This window comes from Ovis aries, chromosome 5 (assembly GCF_016772045.2).
Source record: "Ovis aries strain OAR_USU_Benz2616 breed Rambouillet chromosome 5, ARS-UI_Ramb_v3.0, whole genome shotgun sequence".
In the NCBI taxonomy this organism is placed as follows: Eukaryota; Metazoa; Chordata; class Mammalia; order Artiodactyla; family Bovidae; genus Ovis; species Ovis aries.
Window position 1 is genome coordinate 27754060 of NC_056058.1, and position 10528 is coordinate 27764587.

A 10528-nucleotide genomic window follows, 5' to 3' on the forward strand; every position below is an offset into this window, starting at 1 on the left:
TTGAAGGTATACATACTTTAGTTTTGAGAAAATGCCTTAAATAAAGCTGAAAGCAAAACCCAATACTTTTTCTTAGCTTTTATAGAAAATGAAATTCTAGCTAACTGAATGAGGAAAGGAATTGGGGTGGTATGGCTTTTTATTTAGCTATTTGTTTGAGAATATATAGAAAACTTGTATTCCTCTTTTTAGGTGTGATCCTAAAGCAGTCTTCTTACCCATTGGCACAGGCCTGGGCTACAGCTGGATTGAGTGACAAACTCAAAGCTTCCATTCCAATGAATCCACACATCTGTAGATCAAATACAGCTCATGAGTTATAGTTTTCATTCTCCTTCTTAAGAAGAAAAAATTGCTCAGGTAGCTAAGTTTTGCTGATAAAGGAGAATATATCAAAAGGTTTGCATATCAAAAGGTTTTTAATTATTTACTTATTTATTTGGTTGGCAAATTCTCCAAAATGGATTTCATGTTCTTAATCAAAAGATAGCAATCATAATTGGATTTTTCTTGGTAAATTCAGAATAATCATGATGAATATCAGTTTATGTACTCATTCCAGTCACATGTGTTTTTGAGTTCACATTTGCTTTCTTTTTTATTCCTATTACTTTACTCCCCTACAGCTTTCACACTTCAGGTCTCTTTTGTTATGAAACTCCTTGTAGTCAATGTATTCAACTGCAAGAATTCTCTTATCAACCAGAAATCTGGACCTTCCTAATTGACATCTTAGAAAACAGAAGCCTCCTTATTTTAAGTGGTAGTGTAGAGGCCTCACAGGAAAATCTGAAAGATGTTCCTATGAAAAGTACAAGATACAATGAAATATTATTCAGTCATTAAAAAGAAAGATGTTGCCATTTGCCTCAAAATGGATGGATTTGGAGAGCATACTGCTAAGTGAAATAAGTAAGACAGTTCAGTTCAGTTCAGTCTCCCAGTTGCGAATGACTCTTTGCTACCACATAAACTGCAGCACGCCAGGCTTCCCTGTCCTTCACCAGCTCCTGGAGCTTACTCAAACTCATGTCCATTGAGTCGGTGATGCCGTCCAACCATCCCATCCTCTGTCATCCCCTTATCCTCTCACCTTCAATCTTTCCCAATGTCAGGGTCTTTTCAAATGAGTCAGTTTTTTACATCAAGTGGCCAAAGTATTGCAGTTTCAGCTTCAACATCAGTCCTTCCAATGAATATTCAGGACTGGTTTCCTTTAGGATGGACTGGTTGGATCTCCTTGCAGTCCAAGGGACTCTCAAGAGTCTTCTCCAACATCACAGTTCAAAAGCATCAGTTCTTCCATGCTCAGCTTCCTTTATAGTCCAACTCTCACATCCATACATGACTACTGGAAAAACCATAGCTTTGACTAGACAGACCTTTGCTGGCAAAGTAATGTCTCTGCTTTTTAATACACTGTCAAGGTTTTTCATAGCTTTTCTTCCAAGGAGCAAGCATCTTTTAATTTCATGGCTGCAGTCACCATCTGTAGTGATTTTGGAGTCCTCCAAAAATAAAGTCTCTCACTGTCTCCACTGTTTCCCCATCTATATGCCATGAAGTGATGGGACCAGATACCATGATCTTAGTTTTCTGAATGTTGAGTTTTAAGCCAACTTTTCACTCTCTTCTTTCACTTTCATCAAGAGGCTCTTTAGTTCTTCTTCACTTTCTGCCATAAGGGTGGTGTCATCTGCATATCTGAGGTTATTGATATTTCTCCCGGCAATCTTGATTCCAGCCTGTGCTTCCTCCAGCCCAACGTTTCTCATGATGTACTCTGCATATAAGTTAAATGAGCAGGGTGAGAATATACAGCCTTGACGTACTCCATTCCCAATTTGGAACCAGTCTGTTGCTCCATGTCCAGTTCTCCAACTGTTGCTTCTTGACCTGCATACAGATATCTCAGGAGTCAGGTCAGGTTGTCTGGTATTCCCAAGTCTTTAATAATTTTCCATAGTTTGTTGTGATCCACACAAAGTAAGACAGAAAAAGACTAATGTTGCACAATATCACTTATATGTGCAATCTAAAAACACAACCAATTAGTGAATGTAACAAAAAAGAAGCAGATTCATAAATATAGAGAACTCGAGTAGTCACCAATAGCAAGATGGAAGCGGGGAAGAACAATATATGGGTAAGGGATTAAGAGGTACAAACTACTAGGTATAAAATAAGCTATAAGAATATATTGGACAACACAAGGAATACAGCCAATAATCTACAGTAATATAAACGAAGCAGAAATTTTAAAACTTATATATCATTATATTGTACACCCTATAAATTATATAACAATAAAAATGCTAGGTGCTATTGCTCAATTTGGTTATTTATTAAACTTTTGGTTATTTATTTCTAGCTTTCAGATGTAATATCATATGTGAATGTTAAATAAGTAAAATACCACTGAAGGACTAATCCTCAAATACTTGCATAGCAGCCCAGAGCATGTCAGTATTCAGTAGAAAAGACAAAGTTCCAAGCAAAAATTTCTTTTCCAGATGACAGTAAATCCATCAAAGTACTGTAAACTAAATTTAGTTGTATGCTAAACAGATCTGTTCCCACTTGGTGATTAACAGATACCTGAAATTCTGATTACGTATTACCCAGACTGCTAGTCTAACCCACAATCTTTTATTTCACTCTATGCCTTGCAATTTTATTCCATTAAGAGTTCATTAAACATGAATACAATGCCAGAAAGCCAGAATGAGTGCAGGTCAACCCCTAAAATGGAGATTTAACAAGAGGGACAAAAAGCAATACACATAACTAGGCAGAAATAATCGTGTGTCCTTGAAACCAACGTTTCCTTTCAAAGGTTAAAGCAAATTTTCCTTTGTTTAAATTGCCAAGATCATAACTCCAATTCTTCATGTGCTTTTACTTAGCCAAGTTTGGCTTCAAATTTCATGGTATTGATGTCAAACATGCTAAAGAGACCTAACATAAAATTTAAGCATCAGAAAAGCAATATCACAAGTAAGCAAAAGGGAGCAAAACAAAACCCCAGCAAAAACAAAAACAAAAACAAAAAAAACCTGTTGTACATTCCCAGGATTTTCAGAACACGTAATTAGTAAGCAATTAGAAAATCAGAGCATCCCCTATGTATGGCAGAACTTTTTCCTCTAGATGATTTCCACACATCAAAATAACCCACATGACAAATCAAGACAATAGAACCAGGTTGCTAAATGCTGCAACAAGCAAGAAAGCATCAGACATCATCTATGTCATTAAGATATGCAAGTTCTTGGGACGGATAAATCTGAACTTTGACAAATGTGTTTTGTTATTTCCATCTCTTTGATATCGTACTATGTCCCTAACAAAACACCAAAAAAAATTTCATACTTATCATTTTTGGAGCCCTAACTTCTGGCACAGAAAAAGCAACTCTTTGTTGTAGGAAAGCAGGCGCTAAAGGTTATCGATTACACAGAGAGTGGGCCTCAGCCTAGGATGGAAAAACTGCCCATTGAAAAACATATATTGTATTTCCAAAAAGGTGTTCCCACATTTTTTAGAACAAACATTATAATTTCAACTCTGTTCTGCATAGTCTTTCATGTTCTTCTTTCATGACCCAGCTCCCTTTCCCATGCTGCAATAATGAATACACTAAATGTAAGAAAATCATATGGGAACAGAGATGAGCGGGATCAAATAGGTTTAAGAAAGCACAATGGCTGTATTTTAGGAGGTTGGATAATTCAGTTACAGAATATTTGCCTCTGCTTCCCTTCTGCAAAGGGAGGCCAGCCACTTTGTGAAGCAAACCAAGTAAGATCTTTCCTCCTCAAAGAGAGACTGTGCTGGGGGTAAATCTATTACAGGGTTGGAGTTTCAGGGGGTAAAAAAAGATGCTTTTCCTAAGTGTTAGAAAACTAAGTGATTTATACATATATGAATGACCCAAAAGAAAAAAGAACTTAGTGGACTCATCTCTGACAGATAAGGAGAGCCATATAAAACAACACTGTATTAAATTTGTATTGTGATATGGTAACTAGACCCAAATGTGGAGTACAACCCCTTGCTCCTCAGGGAGGCGGTCTTTTATTATTAAAAGACCCTTCCCTCTTTACCAGTTGTCAGTCACCATGCCAGGGTTGGGGCTTTTTGGTGATAGCCTATCCCTGCCCCTTCTATCCATTTCAGTGTGTATCTTTTATCCTTTGTTGTGGAGCTAGTTTTCAGGTTCTTACCAGAGGAAATTGTTTCATATGTAGCTTTATGTTTGTTACATACATGCAAAGAGGTGAGTTCAGGGTTTTCCCATTCCATTATCTTACTTTAGTTCCTAGGTGTAAACTTTTCCTTTGACCCTACTATAATAGCTAGAACTTACTGAATGCTTTCCATATTCCAAAACTGCCCTAATTAACAAAACTATAATTCAAAAAGATACATGCACTCTTATGTTCATAGTAGCACTATTCACAACAGTCAAGGCATCAGTTCAGTTCAGTTGCTCAGTAGTGTCTGATTCTTTACGACCCCATGGACTGTAGCACACCAGGCCTTCCTGTCCATCACCAACTCCCGGAGTTTGTTCAAACTCATGTCCATTGAGTCAGTGATGCTATCCAGCCATCTCATCCTCTCATCCCCTTCTCCTCCTGCCTTCAATCTTTCCCAGCATCAGGATCTTTTCAAATGAGTCAGTTCTTTGCACCAGGTGGCCAAAGTATTGGAGTTTCCACTTTAGCATCAATCCTTCCAATGAAGATTCAGGACTGATTTCCTTTAGGATGGTCTGGTTGGATCTCCTTGCAGTCCAAGGGACTTTCAAGAGTCTTCTCCAACACCACTGTTCAAAAGCATCAATTCTTCAGCGCTCCTCTTTCTTTATAGTCCAACTCTCACATCCATACATGACTCCTGGAAAAACCATAGCTTTGACTAGATGGACCTTTGTTGGTAAAGTAATGTCTCTGCTTTTTAATAGGCTGTCCAGGTTGGCCATAACTTTTCTTCTAAGGGGCAAGCGTCTTTTAATTTCATGGCTGCAGTCACTATCTGCAGTGATTTTGGAGCCCGAAACAATAAAGCCTCTCACCGTTTCCATTGTTTCCCTATTTATTCGCCATGAAGTGATGGGACCAGATGCCATGATCTTAGTTTTCTGAATGTTGAGCTTTAAGCCAGCTTTTCACTATCCTCTTTCACTTTCATCAAGAGGCTCTTTAGTTCTTCTTCACTTTCTGCCATAAGGGTGGTGCCATCTGCATATCTGAGGTTATTGATATTTCTCCTGGCAATCTTGATTCCAGCTTGTGCTTCCTCCAGCCCAGCGTTTCTCATGATGTACTCTGCAGAGAAGTTAAATAAGCGGGATGACAATATACAGCCTTGACGTACTCCTTTTCCTATTTGGAACTAGTCTGTTGTTCCATGTCCAGTTCTAACTGTTGCTTCCTGACCTGCATACAGGTTTCTCAAGAGGCAGGTCAGATGGTCTGGTATTCCCATCTCTTTCACAATTTTCCACAATTTATTGTGATCCATACAGTCAAAGGCTTTGGCATAGTTAACAAAGCAGAAGTAGATGTTTTTCTGGAACTCTCTTGCTTTTTTAATGATCCAGCGGATGTTGGCAATTTGATCTCTGGTTCCTCTGCCTTTCCTAAAACCAGCTTGAACATCTGGAAGTTCACGGTTCATGTACTGTTGAAGCCTCACTTGGAGAATTTTAAGCTTTACTTTACTAGCGTGTGAGATAAGTGCAATTGTGCAGTAGTTGGAGCATTCTTTGGCATTGCCTTTCTTTGGTATTGGAATGAAAGCTGACCTTTTCCAGTGCCGTGGCCACCACTGAGTTTTCCAAATTTGCTGGCATATTGAGTACAGCCCTTTCACAGCATCATCTTTTAGGATTTGAAATAGCTCAACTGGAATTCCATCACCTCCACTAGCTTTGTTCATAGTGATGCTTCCTAAGGCCCACTTGACTTCACATTCCAAGATGTCTGGCTCTAGGTTGGTGATCACACCATTGTGATTATCTGGGTCATGAAGATCTTTTTTGTACAGTTCTGTGTATTCTTGCTACCTCTTCTTAATATCTTCTGCTTCTGTTAAGTCTATACAATTTCTGTCCTTTATTGTGCCCATCTTTGCATGAAATGTTCCCTTGGTATCTCTAATTTTCTTGAAGAGTTCTCTAGTCTTTCCCATTCTATTGTTTTCCTCTATTTCTTTGTACTGATCACTGAGAAAGGCTTTCTTATCACTCCTTGCTATTCTTTGGAACTCTGCATTCAAAAGGGTATATCTTTCTTTTTCTCCTTTGCCTTTCATTTCTCTTCTTTTCATAGCTATTTATAAGGCCTCCTCAGACAATCATTTTGTCTTTTTGCATTTCTTTTCCTTGAGGATGGTCTTGATCCCTGCCTCCTCTACAGTGTCACAAACCTCCATCCATAGTTCTTCAGGCACTCTGTCTATCAGATCTAATCTATAGTCAAGGAATGGAAACAACCTAAATGTCCACTGACACAAGAATGGATAAAGAAGATGTAGTCCATATACAATGGATTATTTCGCAGCCATAGAAAACAATGAAATAATCTCATTTTCAGCAACATGCCTGGACCTAAAGATTATCATACTAAGTGAGCTGAGTCAGAAGGAGAAAGACAAATACCTTATGATATCATTTACGTGTGGAATCTAAAATAGGACACAAATGAACCTATCTATGAAACAGAAATAGTCTTGCAGAAATAAAGAACAGACTGGTGGCTGCAAAGGGAGAGAGGTTGGGAGGGGAATGGAGCGGGAGGTTGGGGTTAGCAAGTAAAGCTTTTATATACAGAATGGAGTAACAACAAGGTCCTGCTATATAGCACAGAGCATTATATTCAATATTCTATGATAAACCATAATGGAAAATAATATTTAAAGAGAGTACACATGTATTATAACTGAATCACTTTCCTGTACAGCAGAAATTAATACAACACTGTAAATCAACTGTATTTCAATTTTTAAAAACCTCTCTAATTAAACAAAACAAACTATTTCATTTAATATTGGTGTAGTCTAAGTATCTTCATTTTACAGGTAATGCAACTAAATCTCACAAATATGATAAAGCCATACCTAAAGCCGCGTACCATTTCACAAATTACCACCAATGAATAATCAGCTACTTCAAGTGATTTCTTCCTTCCTCATCCATTTGGCAGTATGATACCACACAGAGAAGACTGCTGTATGCATTATGCGTGGGAAGGAAAGAAGAAAATTCATCTCAGCAGAGCTGAGGTTTTTCTTTCCATAACTAGAGTTTGCTTTCCTTGCCTTTTTCTTAACAGTATTTCCAACTTTGTGGCAAGAGACACTGTACAGGGGAAAAAAGAAAAAATCCATGTGTGTGAACCTGGATGATGTGGTAGTTTCTTTAATTAGACATGTCTCATATCTACTTCCCAGACTAGCTCATTATGTGGCTAATTCACACGAAAAGGAGTGGCTATCAGATATTCTTCAACTCTCAGTCCTGAAGCAAGAATTCTGTAATCAATATACACACTATTTAAAAAATTCTAACATGATGTGACTTGGGTGTGCCATAAAGCTTAATATAAAAGAACTTAATTTTCCTACCATCTCTTGGGACTAGGCCTGGATTCATTGTTTTTTCAATGTTCTCCCTTAGAATCCACTCCATCATTTCTATTCCTTCACAGTTCTGAAAACCTTTGCTCACAGCACTTGAATCAGATCACACAGGTTTATAGAAGATACCCCATGCTGGATAAACCCTGCCCAGCCTTGTCATGGAAATTTCATTCTCTGGCTCTTTGACCAACAAGCCATCCCTGAAGCTGACAAGGTCGGCCTGGGTGCCAGCCATCATCTGTGAGTCAGAGCGTTAGATGGGCCCAGGCTCAACAGGGAGCCCAGAAACCAAGCTACCTCCAGGCAAGCAGTGCCTAATTTCAGGTTGACATCCTTGCTGAGAGTTTCTAGGGCAAGACTTGCCACCGAACAGGTTCTACAAGGTTGTTTCCATAACTTCTGTGGCCGTTGTCAGACTGATGAGCTAGGAACTTTCTCCCAGACAACCAAAAGCACATTTCACTCCAAATTCTACATTTATTTCTGCATTCCAAAAAACCTCACAGGAATTCCTTAGCATGTCTTACTTGCTTTTCTATACTCTCAGTCAGTTCGGTTCAGTTCAGTCGCTCAGTCATGTCTAACTCTTTTCAGCCCCATGAGCTGCAGCCTGCATCCCTGTCCAACATCAACACCCAGAGCCCACCCAAACTCATGTCCATTGAGTCGGTGATGTCATCAAACCATCTCATCCTCTGTCGTCCCCTTCTCCTCCTGCCCTCAATCTTTCCCAGCATCAGGGTCTTTTCAAATGAGTCAGCTCTTCATATCAGGTGGCCAAAGTATTGGAGTTGCAGCATCAGCATCAGTCCTTCCAATGAATATTCAGGACTGATTTCCTTTAGGATGGACTAGTTGGATCTCCTTGAAGTCCAAGGGACTCTCAAGAGTCTTCTCCAACACCACAGTTCAAAAGCATCAACTCTTCGGTACTCAGCTTTCTTTATAGTCCAACTCACATCCGTACATGACTCCTGGAAAAACCATAACCTTGACTAGACAGACCTTTGTTGGCAAAGTAATGTCTCTGCTTTTTAATATGCTGTCTAGGTTGGTCATAACTTTCCTTCCAAGGAGTAAGGTTCTTTTAATTTCATGGCTGCAATCACCATCTGCAGTGATTTTGGAGTCCAGAAAAAATAAAGTCTCTCACTGTTTCCCCATCTATATGCCATGAGGTGATGGGGCCAGATGCCATGATCTTCGTTTTCTGAATGTTGAGCTTTAAGTCAACTTTTCACTCTCCTCTTTCACTTTCATCAAGAGGCTCTTTAGTTCCTCTTCACTTTCTGCTATAAGGGTGATGTCTTCTGCATATCTGAGGTTATTGATATTTCTCCCGGCAATCTTGATTCCAGCTTGTGCTTCCTCCAGCCCAGAGTTTCTCATGATGTACTCTGCATATAAGTTAAATAAGCAGGGTGACAATATACAGCCTTGACGTACTCCTTTTCCTATTTGGAACCAGTCTATTGTTCCATGTCCAGTTCTAATTGTTGCTTCCTGACCTGCATACAGGTTTCTCAAGAGGCAGGTCAGGTGGTCTGGTATTCCCATCTCTTTCAGAATTTTCCACAGTTTATTGTGATCCACACAGTCAAAGGCTTTGGCATAGTCAACAGCGCAGAAATAGATGTTTTTCTGGAACTCTCTCACTTTTTCAATGATCCAGCAGATGTTGGCAATTTGATCTAGAGCCTGAAATACAGGAATTATTGACTAAATGCTTATTGAATGGATGAATGATAGAAATAATCAGAAAAGCAAAGATGACTATGTAAAAATAGGTTAAATTTTAAAACAGCTGTTCTTCAACCTGACATCACTGTCTAGATGCCAAGGAAAGATTACTAGGAGGTCTCAAACTTAAGGCACTTAATAATCACCTGGGCATCTTGTTATAATACAACTTTTATTCACTAGGTATGTCATTGAGCCTAACTTTGGTATGTCTGAAAATCTCCCAAGTAATTCTATTGACTGAAATCACATTTTGAGTAGCAATTTCCTAGTCAGCAACAACTAATTGGTCTTACCATCACTGGAATCTTGGTGAGCTCCATGGGTCAGGCAAACTTACTCATGATTAATAAAATAATATGTATGTCTTGGCACACAATAAGTAATCAATTCTAAAAACTCAAATCATAATTTCATCAGAAATATAATAAATTAGATTTATATAAGGCACAGGGAAATTTACCTAAAGAAAACTTACATCAAAAATCTTCCCATTCCCATACTGAAGAATGAATTTCAGAATTTTCTATCAGATAAACTTAGTGCGGTCAGCTTTGAACCATAACTTAAATTCACCAGCCAAATCTTCAGCTATAATATGTCTTCGGATCAGGGTATAATTCTTTCAAATTTCTTCATGAACTTCATTCTCATGAAAAATGGAAAAAATAGTGAAAACCTGATCACTATTCCAGAATAGTTTTGTTATTCAATAACAAAACATTTGCTATTGATTTTTAAAGAGGAGTAAGAAAGTAGAGAGCAAAATCGAACTTACATTGAGTAAAATGACAGATGAAGTTGACTGTGGTGTTTTACAAACTAAAGCCATTGAGACCAAATGGAAAACACAACATATCCCCATTGATAATTTAAAAGTGTGAATTTGGAAGAAGATAGTCATTTGTTTACAATGAGGATTTATATTGGTATATACTGTTTCTACAAATTAAATAACTACTCAAAAGTCTCTACGTAGATTTTCTTTACAACCAATATTTAAAATAGTAGGTATGCAAAGAGATAAAACCAGTCCATTCTGAAGGCGATCAGTCCTGGGTGTTCTTTGGAAGGAATGATGCTAAAGCTAAAACTCCAATACTTTGGCCACCTCATGCAAAGAGTTGACTCATTGGAAAAG

General features: G+C 38.3%; 1 long non-coding RNA gene across 1 annotated transcript; it reads right to left on the reverse strand.

Moving 5' to 3' along the window:
* Positions 1 to 400: 400 nt before the first annotated feature.
* LOC132659816 (uncharacterized) lies at positions 401 to 10086 on the reverse strand. Its single transcript, XR_009600677.1, has 2 exons — positions 9866 to 10086; positions 401 to 9345 (listed from the first exon to the last, which is right to left on the reverse strand). It is a non-coding gene; the product is annotated as an uncharacterized LOC132659816 (long non-coding RNA).
* Between the last annotated feature and the right edge of the window lie 442 nt (positions 10087 to 10528).